This window comes from Anthonomus grandis, chromosome 14 (assembly GCF_022605725.1).
Source record: "Anthonomus grandis grandis chromosome 14, icAntGran1.3, whole genome shotgun sequence".
Taxonomy (NCBI): Eukaryota; Metazoa; Arthropoda; class Insecta; order Coleoptera; family Curculionidae; genus Anthonomus; species Anthonomus grandis.
Window position 1 is genome coordinate 20684947 of NC_065559.1, and position 22267 is coordinate 20707213.

The following is a 22267-nucleotide window of genomic DNA, read 5'->3' on the forward strand; positions in this document are numbered from 1 at the left end:
CAACAGATATATTAATTGATTTATTAATTTTTTTTACCAAGATAAAGTAAATCGCAACCATAGTTTCATAAAATAATTTATTTAAAAATCATACATAAATATATATACTACACAGATATGATACACCGTTAAGATGGTCCCTCCTAACATACCCGATCTGAAACGCAAGGAAAACCATTATTGGATGAGGAAAGTAAATAATAATATGGGATATTGTTTCATTGTTTTGTTGATTGAATAGAATTAGGAACTGCCATTGATTTTGCATTGATTTTACCTTGCAGGTCAATTTGGCCTATTTTAGATTTTAATGAATACTGAGCACTTATTAACTAATTGTTTATTTTGTTCAAATCATAAGGATCAATGGTGATAAGAATGTTAATGTCAATCTGGTCTGTCAGTTTTTTTTTTGTAAATTATTGTTGCTAAACCATGGCCTCAAGTTATAGATTGCTCCATAGTTGCAAATTACTTAAACCAATGTTGGTACCAGATAGTACCCAGTAGTTAAACCCAGCATGTCAACACCTAGGTACTTGACAGATAAATGCATTCCTTAAAATTTGGAGGGAACTGACAATCCTATTTTTAATAGATTCATTCTTTATCTGGTTCTAGAGTATGACAGATAGTTTCGCTTAATGCGGATGTGAAAAGGTAGACCCTATCTTAGCCTAATTTTTTTTTGTAGTTACTAGTATATGCTAGGATAGCTTAATTGCTGATTTTCTAAGTAGGCCTAAGAGTTTATAGGGCTCCTTGTTTTTGTTGTGTTAAATAAACCCCAGAAAAGGCCACATTCCATCTTCGGCCTTCCTGTACCTTTCTGCTTATCCTCTGCTTCTGCTTTTGCTGCATTTTTATTGTTACTGCTTCCACCTCACTTGCTACTCCACGTGTTACCACATCAAGTCGCTTGGATCATCACCTCCGGAACCTGCATTCCTCCCAATCGGCTACACCTAATACCGATTGCCTTCCACTACCTGCTAGACATTCTAGAAGCATCCTAATTGGTCGATCTGCTGCTGCCTCTTTTGACCCAAACGTATAGCTGCCAACAAAGGAGCCCCATTCAGATCAGGTGGGCCCTGCTACCAGTCGGAGATACTCAGAATTTCAGGTAGTCCCTTTTTCTTTTTTGGCTTGGTTTCTCCAGGTATTGATTTATCGGTTCGTCGCAATTTATAGATTATTTTTTTTTTAATTAATATGTAGAAATGATCACAGATTTTAAATTCAATTTAGCAAAATTGTTTATATAACCACCATCACTGATTTGATTTGAAATTGGGAACTGAGTATATACGTATATGCGAGGTATTATCAGATGTACAATTGAATAAGTATTAAGTGCCAAATTTTACTTTATTTTCTTTCTCATAATTTTAAATTTCATAATTATAACTTAAGTATTAGAGCATTACTGTCTTTGTATTTATTTTTTTTGAATTGAGGTTATAGAATTATAGATTAAATTAGTTGTCAATTATGACATTGATTTATCTTTCAATACTAAAGCTGGGTTTAACAATATAAAGCTGCGTTTTCTTTGCGTGCCCTAATAAAGGCTAATAATCATAACCCTGGAACCCACATTTAGGCATTGTGCGAGAAACAGTGCAATAAATTTGGCGCCTAACGTGTCAGTTCATGCTTTACCAATTTTTTTTTTCTAATAACTTTTGATTATATTAAACATTAGCAGTTAATTTTGATTAGTTGTTTTAGAAGGTTGACTTTACCATTCTTATTTTTTTGACGTTTTCATCAGTTCAGTGTTTCTTCTCATTTTAAAAAAAAAGAGAATTATCAAATTTTATTTAGGTTGGTGACCAATTACCAAAAACCAAGGAAATATCTTCAGGTGTTGTAGGGAAGGATAAATGATTCAAGTGTTATAGGATTACAGGGTGGTGTGAAGGTGAAAAAAAGAAAGGGAAAGGAAAAAGAAAGAAAAGGGAAGAAAAGGAAAAACATTATTTTTTAAATTCTTGAATAGAGGTATTGTCGAGAAGAAGTAGTACTTTATAAAGTATCATAGAGATATATATTTTCTTTTTCATTTTCTTTTATTATAGTTTGATTTGCTTTGGATAAATTGTTGGAACTTTGATTATGTAATTTTTTTAATGCGAACATCTATTTGTTGAAGTAATTATGAGTGATTAACATAATCGAAAAGTTTTTAAATATTTTGTTTTTTTTTTTTTTTTATATTTTTTTCTTTGATTTTTTTTTTAAATCTGTTCATGCGCATTACTGTAGTAAGTGTGTATAATAAGCTTATTTACTGGTATTACCTTGGATTGATTCTTAAGACTTCTTTTGTTTTTTTTTTAAGTTTATTTATTTATTTTTTTTTGAAGTACCTGACTATTCTTACTTCTTATTAGTAGGTCTGAATGATAAATATAACTATAGTCTTAACTGCTCTTATACGTAGTGTATTTGCTGTTGGACTTTGATTCCTTTTTTTTTTTAATTTTTTTTTTCTTAGGAAAGGGTGGGGGTGTCCTTTGGATACTTAATCATATTTTCCTTTTAATTTTTTTTTTTTAGCTTATTTATTTAATTAACGTTATTAAATTATATATAATATATCTATAAATATATATATATTTTTTTGTCCCTCTATTTTGACATTTGAAATGGATGTTAATTATCTAGGTGGTGAGGAACTGAAATATGAGTTACACATTCGAGGTCTCCCATTAACCGGTTCTTTCGCTCAAAAACGGACCAGTCTTCGTGAGTCCTTGCGGTTGGAACGGGAGAAACACATTGATCCTCCTAGTTCCACTGCCTTCGACACGGATAGTGAGCTTTGCCTTTGTCGTAGTAAATTAATATCTATTGAACGGGATATTAAGACTCTCGGAAAGGATTATTGTGATGGAGAATCCAAACGGATTAATACCCTCTTGTTGCATTTGTACCAGCGTATCAATCGAGTCCATGCTGTGTCAGAAGTAGAGTCGGTTTTAAAAAATGAGATTGTAAGTTCATGCACTAAACTTTTTGGTGATCTTAATCTTGCTTCTCAAGGTATCATGCCTTCTTGCTCTTATGCCAACAAACCACCAGCTATTACCGTAACAGGAGCCACTCCATCTCACGAATCCCATGAATCCTTAAATACAGGAGACAACTTAGTAGTTTCAAATGACTTAATTGTTTTGAGTGATGAGGAATCTACACCTGTTGAAGAACTTGAAGCGGAACGTGTTAATTCCAATGTTGCTGCCGCATCGACTTCACAATGCGAGGTTGCAGAGCAGTCGAACCATTTGAATAATGTCCAGTCTGGTACTTCTACGTCCTTTGCACATTCAGCTATTAATAGGGAGTTGCCTCAGATTGAATCTCATAGCGATGCAGTACCCTATGGGACTACTTCCAATCCGTCTTTGACACAACAGTCTAGACCTCCACTCCAGGATTTATTGGAGCTTGCTCAAAGCAGTTGTCCTTATTTTAATCCTCAGCAGAGAACGTCAAGTACATCTGAGTCAAGACCTTCCTATGGTCGTTTCATGCAGCGCGACGGATCCAGAGTCTTTCAGTCTTCCGGAAATGAACTTAATGCAAAGTCCTCAATATCTTCGAATCCTATATCACAACCTCCTGTAAGTCAAATTAACTGTTATCCAGTGAGTTCAGCAAATGAGTCTCAATCAATGAGTCGTCAATCACAGGTTCGTTTTGGACCCCCCGTGGTTCATGCATCTCCTCCAGCAAACTCCACTGCTCATGGAGACAACTTGTCCCAGTCCATACCAATCAACGACTTAGTTCGTCATTTGGAAGAAGTAAATTTTTCTCCGACGGACACATCAAATCGAACTTACGGGCGTGAGCCGAGACAACTATCGCATCCCTCATACCATACACATGATGTGTTTCGATGGAATATTAAGTTTAATGGACAGACTAGTGTTAACGACTTTCTAGAGAGAGTTGAGGAAATACGTTTATCTCGAGGTGTACTTAAGGAGCAGTTACTCCGGTCTGCACCAGAGTTGTTTACTGGCGATGCCCTTCTTTGGTATCGTACCAATAAATTTGCCAGTTGGGATGATTTAGTAACTAAATTGAAAGATTCCTTTCGGCCTTATGACTATGAATATGGTTTGTGGGATGAAATACGTAGACGCACCCAAGGATCACAAGAACGCGTCCTTACGTTTATTGTCGCAATGGAGAGTCTATTTCGAAAACTTTCAGAACGTCCTTCCGAATCAGTCAAACTTAACCTTATTCGTCGAAATTTACTTCCTTATATTCAAAGTAGGCTTGCTACCCATGAAATCCATGATCTTCACGAGTTGACTAGGTTAAGTCGAGCAATTGAAGAGACCGAAGCCAGAGTGCAGAGATTTGTCCCACCCCCCACAAACATTAGACAGCTATTAGAACCTGAACTTGCCTACAGAAAACCCAGTCATCACGTAGCGTCAATTGAGTCTTATTCAGAGCCTAGTGATGTTAAGCCGATTATTCCTAATAATCATTCGGCTTATTCAACTTCTATAGATGCAGTTTCTTCTGTTGTAACCTGCTGGAATTGCGGTGACAGCGGACATCGTTTTCGTAAATGTTCTAAGCCCAAAACGTTCTTTTGTTTCCGATGCGGAAAGAGAGACGTTAGTGCAAAGACTTGTCCAACATGCTCAAAAAAACGAGGCATCGGCAAGAGCATAGGCCGTCCCTCTTGCCTATCTTTTGAATCGCAATCGGCCATTAGTCTATCCAAACATGTTCGTACTTCTGCCGTCCTTGATTTCGTCTTGGCACATGCCAAAGGTGATGAGCGTCCTTATCTGCACATAGACATTTTTGGAAAATCACTATTAGGTTTACTTGATAGTGGAGCATCTCGAACTATTATTGGTTCTGCCGGATGGTCTGTTTTGTCTACTTATTGCACCCTTAAACAATCTGGGGCCACTGAGTGCACTGTAGCCAATGGACAACAATGTTCAATAAAAAGAATTGTGACCTTACCTATGAGGCTTCGCACTCGCGTAGTCCTTATGGATGTTTTGGTTGTTCCCTCCCTACCCCATTCCTTGATCTTAGGTATTGATTTTTGGACTCGTATGGGGATCATACCTGACCTTAACACTGGGGAATGGCATTTCAAAGATGTTGCTCCATACTACTGTCACGAAACTGCCGCAATTCAATCCGTTGATACTCTGACTCCAACACAAAAAGAAACTCTCGACCGACTTATCGAGGATGTCTTTTCCAACATGAGTTCAACATTGGGTTGTACTAATTTGGTCAAGCTAGAAATCAGGACAAATTCAGCACCTATCAAACAGCGCTATTATCCTCTTTCCCGTGCCCTTCAAAAGGATGTCAATACTGAATTGGAACAAATGATTGCCAATGGTATTGTAGAACCATCTATTTCACCCTGGTCATCTCCAATAGTAATGGTTAAGAAAAAAACTGGCGAATGGCGTTTTTGTGTCGATTATCGCGCTTTAAATCGTGTGACCATCAAAGACAGTTATCCCATACCTTTTGTTTCTGCCACTTTAGATAAATTAAGAGATGCCAAGTTCCTTAGTACGTTGGATATTAAGTCCGCGTATTGGCAAATACCTATTGCACCAGAATCTCGCCCTCTTACTGCATTTACAGTCCCTACTAGAGGACTTTTCCAATTTACCCGTATGCCCTTTGGGTTGACTAATGCCCCTGCAGTGTGGCAAAGACTGATCGTGTTATATTATAAATATTATCCCGGCAAGACTATCCGGTCTACAGGGGCTATTTCTAGGGAGTTGAGTTTGTTCGACAGTCTTGGTTTAAGAGTTCTAAACAACAAGAACAACTCCCTAGATCTGATAGGTTCCAGAAACCCTGTTAAATTTAAAAGATGGAACAAAAAAAGAACCTATCAGGCCGGCTTCGTGGGTTCTCTGTATGGTCAGTTGCCTCAGTCACACTCACTCACTCAGTAGTAAAACACCTTAATTTCATTTAAATAGGGTGTTTATTAAAATCTTCATACTCAATAGCTTAACTTATCAGAAACAAGGAGTTAAATCTACATGGTAAGTAAATATAAGTAAATATACAAGATGGTCTCAAAAAGGTAAACAAAAATAAATAGAAGGTATATATATATATACAAGTTTATAACCCAAAGGTAGATACCTGAATTCGTCAGTGATCACTTCGGAAGCATTACATAATAAGGCGTAACATTGAATTGTTTTAATTTAGATAATTATACCATAAATATAGTTACTTAAGTTTTAAATATTAAAATGAGAAAGTGATAATAAATTCATGTTAAATCATACAAAAAAAATCAAAAGAAGAATATGGTTAAGATTAAAAGAATGTGCTTACGGGTCAAGTCCCATGGTGTTCTTCTTTCGGGGGCGAGAGCCCGCGATGGGCAATTTTTCACCACATAGGGCTTACGGCATGATGTGTGTTGACGGGGCTAAGGGCGGCGAAATTATTTTTCAGGCTTCAGGGCGAAATCCTCATTACTGCTGGGTCACGGCTGGCGGTTTACACTGTCATATTTAAGGAGCCCTAAGAGAGATTTCTCAATGGAAACACGGAACACCAAATAAAATGTCACCAACGGTGAAAAACTACTTACGAAGTTTCGAGAGGCATCAAACTACTAAAACCCATCCTGCTCCAAAAATATTTCTTTGAAACTGAAGAAACACTAATGCATTTTAGTTTTAGATGTTATTTTAACAAAAAAAGGTGCTGGCGGAGAGAGATGATAATAGATTTATTTCAAACCTCTCTCCGTCACAGCGGGCAGCACGGTTCACTCTTGACGGACGCAGGAGCTGGAAAGACCCCCAGATGCGTCGCGGAACTGCTTAAGTAGTAGTCCAAAAGACGTCTGGGCGCAAGACCGGAGATTGAGGAACTTCACTCGTTACTTTATGGGTTTAGCCGCTATGGGCCCAACCAAAACCCATACATAGGTCACTAATAAGCAAACCATAGAGTGCCTAGTGGAAAGTACAATTACGGGCCAAATCGTAATAATTCGACACGCGGCGCCACTGGCGTCCGCTTTAGTAAACCGGTTGACCAATTCAATTGCCGTGAAATCTTCTCCATGCACAGCATATTGTAAACAATAACAAAGAATTAAAATGGTGATAATATTGATAGTGGTTTAATGAAAAATATTGGCGAATTCCATTAAGAGTCGAAGGCAATTGTAATTATGGTGGGTGTCTCAGTTTTGAAAGAAAAATTTAGAATAAAGTCATTTTTAAATATTTTAACCAAATGAATAAAAGTTAGGATTCTCCAAATCCCATCTAAAGCGTAATTAATCCTGCAACAATCGATTCTGTTATTGGTGTTGACTTGGAGCCATACGTCTTCGTCTATCTTGACGACGTAATCATTTCCACCCCGTCGTTCGAGGAACATATTCGTGTTTTACGTGAGGTCATACAGAGGATCGTTAAGGCAGGTCTAACTCTTAACAGAGAGAAGTGTACCTTTTGTAAACCCGAGTTAAAATATTTGGGGTACATTGTTAATTCTTCCGGTCTACTAGTGGACCCCGATAAGATTGAGGCTATTCTGCGTATACCAACCCCCAAGACTGTTACTGATATTAGAAGAATTGTTGGACTCGCATCTTGGTATCGGAGGTTTGTCCCTAATTTTTCCACGATAGTATCTCCCTTGACCTCATTGACCATGAAGAACGTAAAGTTTGTATGGAGTCCTGAATGTGAAAATGCTTTTAATACTATTAAAGAGAAACTGGTCAGCGCACCGGTTTTATCATGTCCAGATTTTGATCTTCCTTTTATTATCCAATGTGACGCTTCCGATTTTGGACTTGGAGCTGTCCTTTATCAGGTTCAAGGTGACGAAGAGCACGCTATTTGTTTCCTAAGTAGGTCTCTTACCAAAAACGAGCGTCGGTATAGCACAACAGAAAAGGAATGTTTGGCTGTCATTTTCGCTATCGAAAAACTCAGACCATATGTGGAAGGTAGCCATTTTACAGTAGTAACTGACCACTATAGTCTGAAGTGGCTTAATTCAATCAAAGATCCTGTTGGTCGCATTGCTCGATGGGCTGTAAGGCTACAACAGTACGATTTTGACATAGTTCATCGTAAGGGTAAAGACAACATCGTCCCCGATGCATTATCTCGTTCGGTACCAGTGGTAGATGAGGTAGCACCTCTGAATGACATGTCAACGAACGATTCTTCTTTCCTGATCGACAAGTGGTATTCCCGCATGCTAAAACGCGTTAAAGAGCAACCATCTAAGTACCCACTATGGTGGATTTCTAATAATAAGCTCTATAAGCGGACTAAGTCAAAATACCCCGCTTTAGATAATCCTGACGATGCTTGGTTGCAGATTGTACCACGAAATCAACGATCTGATGTCATAAAGGCACATCACGATCCTCCCACCTGTGGTCATCTTGGAGTGTTTAAGACTCTTTCCCGTATTTCACAGAAATATTACTGGCCAAATATGAAGTGTGACGTAGCTAGGTATATTGCCCGATGTCACACTTGCTTAAGGACTAAACCTCTTCAAAAAGTCTCTTCTGGCCACCTTCTTAGTCCACAACCAACCCTGACTAGACCTTGGCAAATCCTCAGTGTAGACCTTGTGGGTCCCTTGCCTCGTTCTCGTTCTGGATATTCCTTCGTATTGTCAGTATATGATTTGTTCAGTAAGTATCCTCTCTTCTTTCCTTTACGAGTGGCTACCGCCAGCAGTATATTAAAATGGCTCGAGGACCATGTACTTTTGGTTTACGGAATCCCTGATAGAATCATTGCCGACAATGGACCTCAGTTTCGTAGTGGGGCTTTCCAAAATAAAATGCAAGAGTATGGTATCCAAATACGTTATACTGCTAATTACCACCCGCAGGCTAACCCTGTAGAGCGTGTCCACCGTGTTCTAAAAACCATAATCTCAAGCTATGTTGATGAGGATCATAGGACGTGGGATCTAATTTTGGCTAAGGCAGGTTGTGCAATCCGATCAGCAAGACACGAAGTTACGGGTCTAACCCCAAACTTTGTAATTTTTGGTAGAGAACTTCGATTTCTGTGTCCCACCCCGACTTTAATTTCTCCATCTAACCCTAATGATTCCGATCCAACTTTGCGATCGAAAACATTGGAAAAGGTATTTGTCGATGTTCAGAAAAGACTGAAAAGGGCTTGCGAGCAACGTAGTAGGCGTTATAACTTACGGCATCGCGATGAGCGTTTTCAACTTGGTCAGGAGGTATGGCAGAGAAATTATGTTATCTCTAATGCTGCCAAAAACTTTACTTCAAAGTTCGCGCCTAAATATCTTGGGCCCTACAAGATCAGCAAAATTCTCTCTCCATGGTCCTACGAAGTTTCGGACTTGACAGGCCGTTGTCGTGGAGTTTGGCATGCTAAAGATTTAAAGGCACATCCACCTGATAATAACGTTCAAGATCAAATCTAATGTTAGTATATAAGTTATAAGTCAGCGTAAATTAATTATTATAATAGATTCGTTTCTTTGTAGTTATTTTGAAGGTTCTTATAATGTTGTATTATATTAAGTATTTTCAAGTTAGGATTTCTTTTATTAGTTATTTAGTTAGATTAGTTTTTCTTTATTAGGGATTGAATTTCCATTGCAAGTTTCAGGTAAACTTCCTTTTCAGGAAGGAGGGGTGTGTTACAGGTTTAATCTCCAACAGATATATTAATTGATTTATTAATTTTTTTTTACCAAGATAAAGTAAATCGCAACCATAGTTTCATAAAATAATTTATTTAAAAATCATACATAAATATATATACTACACAGATATGATACACCGTTAAGATGGTCCCTCCTAACATACCCGATCTGAAACGCAAGGAAAACCATTATTGGATGAGGAAAGTAAATAATAATATGGGATATTGTTTCATTGTTTTGTTGATTGAATAGAATTAGGAACTGCCATTGATTTTGCATTGATTTTACCTTGCAGGTCAATTTGGCCTATTTTAGATTTTAATGAATACTGAGCACTTATTAACTAATTGTTTATTTTGTTCAAATCATAAGGATCAATGGTGATAAGAATGTTAATGTCAATCTGGTCTGTCAGTTTTTTTTTTTGTAAATTATTGTTGCTAAACCATGGCCTCAAGTTATAGATTGCTCCATAGTTGCAAATTACTTAAACCAATGTTGGTACCAGATAGTACCCAGTAGTTAAACCCAGCATGTCAACACCTAGGTACTTGACAGATAAATGCATTCCTTAAAATTTGGAGGGAACTGACAATCCTATTTTTAATAGATTCATTCTTTATCTGGTTCTAGAGTATGACAGATAGTTTCGCTTAATGCGGATGTGAAAAGGTAGACCCTATCTTAGCCTAATTTTTTTTTGTAGTTACTAGTATATGCTAGGATAGCTTAATTGCTGATTTTCTAAGTAGGCCTAAGAGTTTATAGGGCTCCTTGTTTTTGTTGTGTTAAATAAACCCCAGAAAAGGCCACATTCCATCTTCGGCCTTCCTGTACCTTTCTGCTTATCCTCTGCTTCTGCTTTTGCTGCATTTTTATTGTTACTGCTTCCACCTCACTTGCTACTCCACGTGTTACCACATCAAGTCGCTTGGATCATCACCTCCGGAACCTGCATTCCTCCCAATCGGCTACACCTAATACCGATTGCCTTCCACTACCTGCTAGACATTCTAGAAGCATCCTAATTGGTCGATCTGCTGCTGCCTCTTTTGACCCAAACGTATAGCTGCCAACAAAGGAGCCCCATTCAGATCAGGTGGGCCCTGCTACCAGTCGGAGATACTCAGAATTTCAGGTAGTCCCATTTTCTTTTTTGGCTTGGTTTCTCCAGGTATTGATTTATCGGTTCGTCGCAATTTATAGATTATTTTTTTTTTTAATTAATATGTAGAAATGATCACAGATTTTAAATTCAATTTAGCAAAATTGTTTATATAACCACCATCACTGATTTGATTTGAAATTGGGAACTGAGTATATACGTATATGCGAGGTATTATCAGATGTACAATTGAATAAGTATTAAGTGCCAAATTTTACTTTATTTTCTTTCTCATAATTTTAAATTTCATAATTATAACTTAAGTATTAGAGCATTACTGTCTTTGTATTTATTTTTTTTGAATTGAGGTTATAGAATTATAGATTAAATTAGTTGTCAATTATGACATTGATTTATCTTTCAATACTAAAGCTGGGTTTAACAATATAAAGCTGCGTTTTCTTTGCGTGCCCTAATAAAGGCTAATAATCATAACCCTGGAACCCACATTTAGGCATTGTGCGAGAAACAGTGCAATACTATATATTCTCCACCAATTGAAAGCTTGCCAAAATCATTATTATAAATTAAGGAAAGGAGCGGCCTTTAGACCGTTCCCTAAGGAACTTAATATTTAACAGTTCTACGCGAACTAACAGCGTCATTTAAAACTTTTTGAAGTATTTTTTAAATATGATTCAAAAAGGTCTAGAATCGTTCCTCTGACACCAATAACAAATATGTTTTTCAAAAGAATTTCACGTGAAATAGTGCTTTGGCTATATCCATAAAAACACAGATCCTTTTTTTATCTTTTTGTATTGGTCTAATTGTACAGGTCAGTTCAATTCTAAAAATATACGCTCCTTATCACACTTAAAAAAATTCTCAGACAGTGTGTTCTTCCACGATTACGTAAGGTTGTACAAAAAAAATTACCATAAAACAATAAAGGCAGCCAAGGACCTCTATTACAATAAAAGGATTTCTAATTCTGCAAATGTTGGTAAGGAGACTTGGTCTATTGTTAATGAATTAAGGGATAAGGCTTCTCCATCTATCACAATCCCCACTTCACCGGATAACTTAAACAACTACTTTATAAATATAGCCAAAAATCTCATGAATACCGTAACTCCTTCCCACGATCCTCTTTCATATCTCGCTAATGAGAATTTACATAATTTCTTTCTTACACCCATAGCATTAGAAGAACTACGCAGCACAATAAAAGACATTAAAAACAAATCTTCATCTGGGGCTGATGGTCTAACGCTCAAAATGTTTTCAAATCTCCCGGATATCACTTTAAACCATCTTACCAACTTGAGTAATATGTCTCTTCAAATTGAAATCTTTCCAAGCTGCATTAAGACGGCAATTATTATTCCTTTACATAAAGGGGGTGAGAAGGATCAATGTTCGAACTACCGCCCAATTGCACTTCTCCCAACATTATCGAAGATTTTTGAAAGACTGGTAAAGAAACGACTTTTATCCTTTTTGCTTAAATATAAAATTATAACCCCGCATCAGTTCGGATTCTTGAGTAACAAGTGCACCAATGACGCTATGTTGTCCCTCTTTAATAATATATACTCCAACCTAAACAGCCATCTCTCTACAGCAACAATTTTCTGTGATTTCTCTAAAGCTTTCGACTGTGTAAACCATAATATCCTAATTAATAAATTGCAGCACTATGGAATTAGAGGAACACCTCTCGAGTGGTTCATGTCATACCTGAACAACAGGAATCTGTTTGTTAGGGTTGATTCGATGACATTTTCGTGCAAGCCAATAGAATGCGGGGTACCTCAGGGCTCAGTTCTAGGCCCCATTTATTCTATTTATAAATGATGTTGCTAATCTGGACATAAATGGTAAAATTTGTCTCTTTGCGGACGATACTAGATTTTCTTTGAGCAACTTAAATATGGTGGCTCTTCGTAGAACCATATCTCGTGACCTAGTCACCATTAAATCGTGGTGCGATTTAAATCTCTTGTGCCTTAACGTCTTAAAAACTAGAGTATTATCATTTAGCGGTGCGTTGCAACCTTTTGTAATTAATAACAACAGAATGGAGGTCGTTGATTCCGTAAGGTTCTTGGAAATGATGGTAGACAACTCTTTAAATAGGATATTCACATCGATTACTTATCCAAAAAATTAAGTTCTGCATGTTTTGCTCTGGATCAGTATCCAGGGAGCTAAATTTGGCAACGGCTATAACAGTTTATTATGCCCTGTTTGAGTCGAACCTCCGATATGCGCTTCCGTTTTGAGGTACGTGTGGTGCGACTCAATTTGAACGCATATTTAAGCTACAAAAGAGAGCTATACGCTATTCATTAAGACTAAATTACAGAACTCATTGCCAGAAATATTTTTAAAAATTTAAAATACTAACTCTTCCTTCCTTATTTATATTTGAATCCGTCTGCCTAATCCGCAAGCACTTATCAGATATGTCAGAAAGGCCATCTCACAATTATCCACTTAGAAGCGCAGAGTACGGTCTTTATCTACCAACCCCACGATCAGAACTAGTTAAACGATCCATTATTTACAATGCAAAAAAAATGCACAATCATCTCCCATTTGAAATCAAATCAATAACAACTTTTTCCAAATTTCGAAAAGCTCTGAAATCATACTTGCTGGAGAGAGCCTTATACAAAGTAAACGACTTTTTTAATAATTATAAACCAGTATAAATATAACCAGTGCTCGCCAAGCTTTCATAGAAGGCCTGTCTACGGGTATTAAAGTACCTTCGGGAAAAGGAAAAAGACTTATAATCACACATATTGGAAGCGAAAAGGGATTTTTAAAAGAAGCTCTGCTAACCTTTGAGTCGACTCGCACAGGAGATTACCATGAAGACATGAACTCAGACGTTTTCTAGGACTATTTTGGTGAAATGATAAAATTTCTTCCGGCTAATTCGGTGGTGGTTATGGATAACGCAAGCTATCATTCACGGCGAATAGAGAAGACGCCAACTTCAAGTTAGAGAAAGCAAGAAATTATCGATTGGCTGACTGCAAAAAGTATTGCGTTTGAAGCAAATTTGATAAAAAAAGAACTGCTGGCAATAGCAAACTTACACAAAACTCGTTTCATGTAATACGCCGTGGAAGATATAGCCGAAAAATATAATATAACTGTACTGCGCTTACCGCCATATCATTGCGAACTAAATCCTATAGAACTGATATGGGCGCAGGTAAAAGGATTTGTAGCAAGACAAAACACGACTTTTAAAATGAAAGATGTTGTTAGCTAACTGTTTGATCAAGCCATTACGGAAGCGACACCAGAGAATTGGCGAATAGCAGTCCAGCATGTAATTAAGCAAGAGGACAAAATGTGGGATCTTGACAACCTCATCGATCAGACAGTCGATCCTTTAATTATAATGTCAAGAGGTGATGACAGTTCGTCAGATGACGAAGAAGACTACCATCTATTATAATTTAAAATTATTATACACTGTTCAAAAAGTGCCAGATCCAAAAGTGACATTTTCAACTGTTTTACTCTACATATTATGTTCAATAAATTTGTGAAAAAAATATATTATTCTATTTAAACAAAAGTAACTTTCTAAAATAAAATAGCATTTAAGTACATTAATTATAAGGTAAAAAACAAGTCCCAGTTGCACGCCTTTGGCGAACCGTTTTCAATGTTTATCAGTGGGTAACAATGGCCAAAACTCATAAATTGACCCAAAACCGGGTGGCACTACCTGCAATCAACGAAAAGAAAGAATTTTACATTGAAACTAATACCCAACTAAGGTAGTGGCATAAAATATTGGTGGATCAACAGGTACCACTTTTGCATACCTAATGAGGTTTTATTGCTCTACACACTTCTGAAATAGAGTATAGTGTTATGTAATTTTAAGCACGCGTTTCCTAAACACTGGTAAATTTGTTTATGTTGTTATGATAATGTACATAAATAATATTCGTATATTATGTAAACAAATTAGTAGTTTGCTAATAATTTTTGTAAACAACTGCTTTTTTTGCCGACTTTGTATACAAGTGAATGTATATATATTTTATAGATTTTAAGGAAATGTGACCTCAAACAATTTATAAAATTGTTAAGTTTTTTGTATGTTTTGTTGTATTTTTTATTTTTATATATTTGTATTTTTTGTTTTGTCTTTGTGTATATTTTGTTTGTATGATTTATTTAAATAATAGCTTTGTCGACAAAATTTAAATTTTATGATAATAAAGCATTAAAAAAAAAAAAAAAAAAAAAAGGTAGTATCTGTATTTTTTCAGTCCAAATCCGAATAAATAAAAGTATAGGATATTATTATGCTCTAAAAAACTGACATTAATTTATGTTTTAAATATTTTTTCCAGATTTTCGCAATGTTACCTAATAATGATATTAGTCAATAGTCGAATTCGTTCGATTCTGAAATTTTACCAGAGGATTAAAAAATCTTATATTCTTCACATCAAAATTACCCGATTTAATTAAATTTACTTTAGTACAAACTTACTTAGTTTTGCCAAAATTGCGTTCATAAGTTTAGGATAAACTTTTAAAGCTTGCCACTTACCCCAATGCACTTTTTTTTGTGGGGATACCTTAAGTCGAAGTTATTTGTTAATAGGCCAAATAAACTAGACGACTTGAAAGAGATAATTCGCAGAGAAGTGCGCGCCATAACTCCGGAAATGATTGAAAATGTGCAACGAGACTTTATTGATCGCCTTGGATATTGTCAAGCCGTGAATGGCAACCATTTTGAACATTTAACTTAATTTTTGTTCTTTTTTTATTTGTTACATAAATCGTCTTTTTTTCGATAACTGTTGACTTTAGATATAGGACATGATGCATGCAACATACGTAGAATTCCACGCGAAATTCAATGATGAAATAAATAAAGGTGCTTTCATTTGAAAAAATAAAGTTGATGGTCGTAATTTATTTTTGAGCAATCCTGTATATACAAACTTCACTTACAAAAATGCGCAACTTGAAATAAAAATCGACGGGTCCGAGCGTTCTTTTTTCGAACAAAGCCCTGAATTTTAAATGAATTTAGACATAACTTTTGGGATGCACTGTATATGAACGTTCCCCTTAGGACAATGTATTAAAATTATATTTTTTCTTACATTAATTACATTTCTAGAGTCATGAGTTACAAATAGTGTGTATAATTATTATGATATTTTAATTCAAGTCATAAACAAAATCGTGTATTTTAAAAGTTTAAAAAAATTTTAATTAACAAATTCATGACTTTCAGAGGCGTACTTTAGGGGCTTATAAATCCGTAGGAGGGAGCTGTAGAAAAAAGTTATATTAAAACTTTCCGTTTTTTTTTTGCAAGCTATTTAAATCCAGGAGATTTATGTATTTTTAAAAGTCAGGAAAAGGTTTTATCAAGCCCTGTGTTTTTCTTAAATATACATACCGAAATGGCCTAATGGCAAAAAGTACTAAAAAAAAATGAAATGAGATGTTTGAAATTTATTTGGAAAATGTTGAAATTAAACACATCTGAATTCATTTTTGGGAACACTGTTGAACATTTAATTTATTTTGAAAAAAAAAAGATTTTTGACATAAACTCAAACCTTGGTGTGTGATTTGGGCCAATTTTAAACATTTTAACCCCCTGATGGTGGACATTGCTGTGTCCAAGATGTGTTGGGAATTTCAAACTATATGTATAATAAACAAGGTGAGGGAGACTGTGAGTTTTTAAATTTACCTTAACCTACAACTCTACCGCAAATATGGACTATTTCTTTACTATTAAGAAAGCTGAGAAGAAAAAATAATTTTGAAGAGCTACACTACCGCTCAAAAGTATTTAGCCACCATGTATTCTTTTTAATATTTTAAATTAGATACAAAAATCTTATCTTTATACCTATATTTAGATTGTATCTCTTTTTTAAATTGCATATATGCTTAAACAGCATGCCTATCAACTATGGTTCGTTGAAAAACACTAAGTATTTAAAAATAGTCTTGCAAATAACAAACAATGTAGTGAAAATATGCACTTCTTCTAAAAAACTAATCTGTTTACAGCTGGTTTCCGATGAAATTTGAAACATTTAAAGGTGTTTACTCTTCAAGAATTGATTTTGTGTAACATTAGTATATAATTTCGCTTGCCTATTCACGATTGTCACCGTTTCTTTGCTGGTTTTTCAACATTCTTTAAAATGGCTAAAACATAAGAGTTATCGGTAGAAACAAAAGGTATTATCATTGGACTTCATAAGGCTGGAAAGACTAACCGTCAAATTTCGACGGATTTGGGAATTCCAAGGCGGACTGTCGATTATAATGTTAGGAAATTCACCAGAGAAAGGACTATTAGCAACAAACCTCGATCGGGAAGTCCAAAGGCAACAAGTTTAAAGGAGGATTTAAATATTGTAATTACAAGCAAACGCAATAGACGCCTTACCGCCCTGAAATGACAGCAAAAATCAACAAGGAGCGTGAAAAAGCAGTCAGTGTTTCGACAGTAAAACGGCGACTTTATAATGCTGGTCTTAAAGGACGTTTAGCTGTATCAAAACCGCTACTGAAGGATGTTAAAAAAAAGAAAAGACTTAAATGAGTCCAATCACACAAAGAATGGACCATTGATGACTGGAAGAAAGTTCTCTGGAGTGACGAGTCGAAATTCGAGTTTTTTAGAACGAAGAGGCGAGTTTTTGTTCGCCGTTGTGCCAATAAAAGGGTAGCTGAGAACTGTACGGTGGCCTCAGTTAAACACGGTGGTGGTACGGTGATGGTGTGGGGTTGTTTCGGAGGATCTGCAGTGAATAATTTCATTAGAATAGAGGGAATCCTTCGAAAAATGGCTTACAAAACAATTTTAAGTGACAATGTACTTCCTTCTGGTACTCAAATAATTGGGGAAAACTTTATCTTTCAACATGACAATGACCCCAAGCAACATCTTCTGAAAGTTATGGTATGGCCCCCATAATCACCGGACCTCAATCCTATCAAATTACTGTGGGATGAACTGGATAGACAAGTGCGAAAATCATGCCCCACATCAAAAGAAGACTTGTGGAGGATCATCCAGGAAGAGTGGCACAAGATGCTTCAGGAAACTTTGGACAAATTAATTAGAAGACTACCGAAACTCTGTGAAGCTGTTATTAAAAATCGAGGCGGAAGTGTAGATAAATCCAAAATTTGATTTTCTTAAATTTAATTAATTGAAAAATGTATTGTTTATATTCATTTTGTTATAAATAAACCGTTTCATAAGAATAACTGATGGGTTTATTATTTTTAGTTATAACTTTAAAACAGTCATATGTCAAATACTTTTAAGCGGTAGTATAGATCAGAACATACGTGAATAGCGAATTGGTATTTTAACTGCTATTTAATCTGGATTCAGGGATGATTTCAGTTGTTTAACCCTGGAATACTATCGCTAATTCATGGGCTGCTAATACTATTGGTACGTAAAATGTACGTATATATTAAAATACTTGAAACATTAAACTCTTAAAAGGATTAGCAGAAAATAAAAGACTTGAAAAAATACTGTTTTTATAAATATATATTGAACATAAATTTATAAACGTGGATAAAAAAGGTAGAAAAAACTAAAAACATTACTGACATATTTTAATTTGAAGCTCTTCACAAATCGGTTTTTTGCATTTGGGACAGTAGGTAACTGTCATACGTCTCTTAGCTGAAGGACAAGTTGAATAATTTTTTCTCTTTGGTTATCCTCTGCAATAGGTTCTATATATTTTTCTTGTTCAGTCATATATAAGTTTGTCTACATAATGGTTTTTCCCCCTCGCCAAATAATATTCTGAAAATATATTACATACGAGTTAATAGATGCCATGTTAATCATGTTATAAAAACAAAAACTCAAAGGTCATCGTTTAGTTTTACGGTTAGTGCACATATTTTGGCACATTTAATCAAAGGTATCAACTGACCCTTTAGTTGAATTGTAAGTTTCTATAATATATGGCTTTTTTAAATCAGGTTTAATTTTTCCAATAGTAGTGTGGATTCTGGAAATAAGATTTACTGTTTTATTTTGCTTTGCTTCATATGAAACTAAAGTACTTTTGTGACTATATACAAAAATTGTAGTTCCTTGTCGTTCATTTTTATTTTCTTTATTATTTGTAGTGGCAGATGGGCTTTATTCTTCCGAATAGTGCCCACTACCGTAAGACTAAATGGTTTTGCTACAAACCGATCTACTAATGGGACAGACGTAAACCAATTATCCATGGTACGTTTCTGTAGTTCAATGAATAGGCTTCGTAAGCTGCTCCACAAAAAAAATCAACTAATGATTTACTATATGTATTTGTTGATTTACCCAGATATGGTGAGGCGTTGATTAAATATTTCGTCGCCTCATCACAAAACATTACAATTTTTAGACCATACTTTGACAGTTTATTTGAAATGTACATCCTGAAGGGACATTTTCCTCTAAACCCTACTAATTGTACGTGCCTGGTCTGAAACTTCTTTTACGCAGTCAGAAATTCAAAGCGTCCCTTGCTTGAAAAAGTTTTATTAAAGCAAACTTTTGTTAATAAGTGGTTGTCTTTTAAAGCAGAAAATATGTATGGACCCAAAAGCGATTTAAGTTCCACCAGATTTGTTTCAGATACAGTTTGTGATGCCACTTTATAATTTTTATTTTGTCTTATAATTTTCTGATTTGTGTAAAATAAGAGTTTGTTTAAAAGTGTATCAAGGAAAAATCACTGAAAGTGTGTAACTGGTTGTAGCAATTCCTTAGCCTCTTGTGTTGGATCTGGTCTCACATGATCAATATTTATGGATGGTATTTTTTCTCTCTTTTTAGGTTAAGTTTTCCACATACAACCATTTTTGCCTAGTAAATTTTTAACCTGTGGAACAACTGTGCAGTCTAGAGTGAGTAACTTCATCAGGCGTTATAAAAAACAAACTTACTTCAAAGGCGTAAAAAGCAAAAAACAAACTTACCGAAGTACTTGGGGTAGACAACCTAGCTTGAACAATATTAGAGTTTTGACGTCTTTTAGAAATTTGAAAAGTACCTGGGTAACAAAAGGTGTTTTTTAAGTTATTCTCAAACGTTTCCTCAATGTCGTTCTCATCAGGAGCAAAATTAGGATCGGCTACGCTATCATCAGTCACTACTCCGGTACAACAGCTCTTCCAGGTTGTCTAATCTAATACTGCTTATCACTATAACCACGTCAAAATTACGTCCAAAATAAAATACGGTTAATACTATAGCTACGTAAAAAATACGTGTCGGCTTTTAGAAATTCGGCTTCAACCAATACTGTAAATACACAGATCGAACTAGTTCAGGCGTATCATACTCCTGATAGACCGCTCAAAGCACTACTGAGCGCTAAGGTGGGAGAAGGTAATAAAATTGAACTGACACGCTAAACAGTGCTGTCCGCACGTAAATATTACGTACAATAGCATTCCAGGGTTAACTAATCTCCTAAAAGTAAGAGACAATATCTTACGACTTCTTCTACTTTAACTTTACCACTGATGGCAACGAGTTGATAATCTTGGCTTTCCTCCGTTATTCCAAGGCTTTTGAGAATTTCGACCACCATCAGTTTAATTAGTGGATATTATCGGCAATAGAGAGTTATTAAAGCGATCAAAGTGTCAGTCAGCTAAGATATCGCCCGAGTAGCATCGAACGCGTTTAGAGAGAGTTTGTGTTATTTGCTTATATCAAATGCCATTTATTGATCATACAAAGGATTAAGTATTTATTTGTAAAGATATTTATTTAACTGTTATATTGTAAGTAGAGTCTGTATTTATCGCCCAGTGATATACTACCGCACTGGATTTATCCGGTTTGTCCGATGTGTCTGGTTTCCAGGATGGGAAAAAAATTACATTATAGCTCCTCTTGGATCAAAATATTCCGGAGTAAAAACAGCTTCCCGTCTTCGGATTTCCGGATAAAAGCTAATCTGGGAGATCCGTTAAGCGTGAAAAATTTAAGAGTAGATCAATGTAATATAAGACGTCTCAACACAAACACAAACGCCGTGCTGTAGTTGAAGTAAAATCATGAAATTTAAGAAAAAGCTTTTCTATAGAATTGTCCAGGACCATACGAAATAAATTTGAAACATTTTCGCTTGGAAAAAACTGGAAAAAATTTGAAATAAAGGTATTTGCCTACAAGTTTAGGATATACCGGCAGAGAAAAATAAGTGTTTTTCCTAAGCTAGTCAAAGGAGAGTTATGAAATTTGAAACGAAGCTTCTCTATAAAACTGTCCAGGGCTGTATTAAAGGATTTTTCCAAATTTTTGCCCTGTTTATAGTTTATAATTGGCTGTCCAATAATGACCTCAAAATTCAAATAAAAGTTTAAATTTAAAATTTACATTACTGATTTCTTTGGGAAAAATTAACTGTTCTCCAAAGCCTTTTACTACGATACTGGAAGGCTTTAATTGAATTTTTAATTTATTATAAAATTTTTTAATGGCGACATTCGTTAATCTCTGGTCATCATCCAAAAAATGAGGCAGCCTGGTGTGAATGAGTTTTGTTATCCATGGTGCTTCCTGACTTGAAGAAACAATTTCTTGACATATGCTCCGGTTTCTTACATATGTGGCACTTCAAACTATTTTTATCCGCATCGGATGGTTTTTGATGATGGGATACTATCATGCACAAAATCCTTGGAAAAGTTCGGCGGCTGATGTAAAGTTTCCGGACTTCGCGTTCCCTTGATATTTTTAGGTCAGACCGTCAATAATGCATGACACGGCATTGTAGTCCAAAATTTCACGCTTCCTTATTAAGAAACACTTTGAATAATAATGTTGGATTGGAGAAAATATGCTTTTGTTACATCAACTGTGGATAGCTCCTAGTTAATTAATTTTGTTGACCCAACTTGATGAGTTGACATCCCCAACCTCTGAGTCAAACATTGGCACAATATCAATCTTAGTTAGGTTTGAATTTGAGCTGGAAGGCATCCCAGTTGAATGAGAATTATTTAATGAATTTTGGTCTTGAGATTTAAATTGCTCCAAAATTTAACACATTTTCGCGGAAATTAATTTTTCAATTCGCCGTTTTTTTGCGATCTTACGCGTTTTACACACATCTCCTTCATACTCTGACGCGGAACTAAGAGAATTATTACTTTCCGCACGTGTTTTTCGAGTTTCATTGTTTTTCTCCGTGTGATATTTTGAACGGCGCTTTTTAGACACTAAAACAGTACTCTTGTTACCCAAAAACTCACTTTTTTCCGACAAACTCATTACAAAACGCGGACAAATCCCACTTCTGAATTATTACGTCCGATTCAGTATTTACTTTGCTTGCTTTTACATCCCCAGACTAAACATAAATAATCTACTGA

At 35.5% G+C, this 22267-nt stretch overlaps 3 protein-coding genes across 4 annotated transcripts in view; 1 reads left to right on the plus strand and 2 right to left on the minus strand.

Annotated features, from left to right (window-relative positions):
* Positions 1–22267, plus strand: part of LOC126744737 (oxytocin receptor-like) — a 504438-nt gene that overhangs the window by 188610 nt on the left and 293561 nt on the right. The gene's annotated exons all lie outside the window — the stretch shown is intronic.
* Positions 1–22267, minus strand: part of LOC126744740 (uncharacterized) — a 270706-nt gene that overhangs the window by 105793 nt on the left and 142646 nt on the right. The gene's annotated exons all lie outside the window — the stretch shown is intronic.
* Positions 1–22267, minus strand: part of LOC126744733 (lysosomal acid glucosylceramidase-like) — a 107011-nt gene that overhangs the window by 76704 nt on the left and 8040 nt on the right. The gene's annotated exons all lie outside the window — the stretch shown is intronic.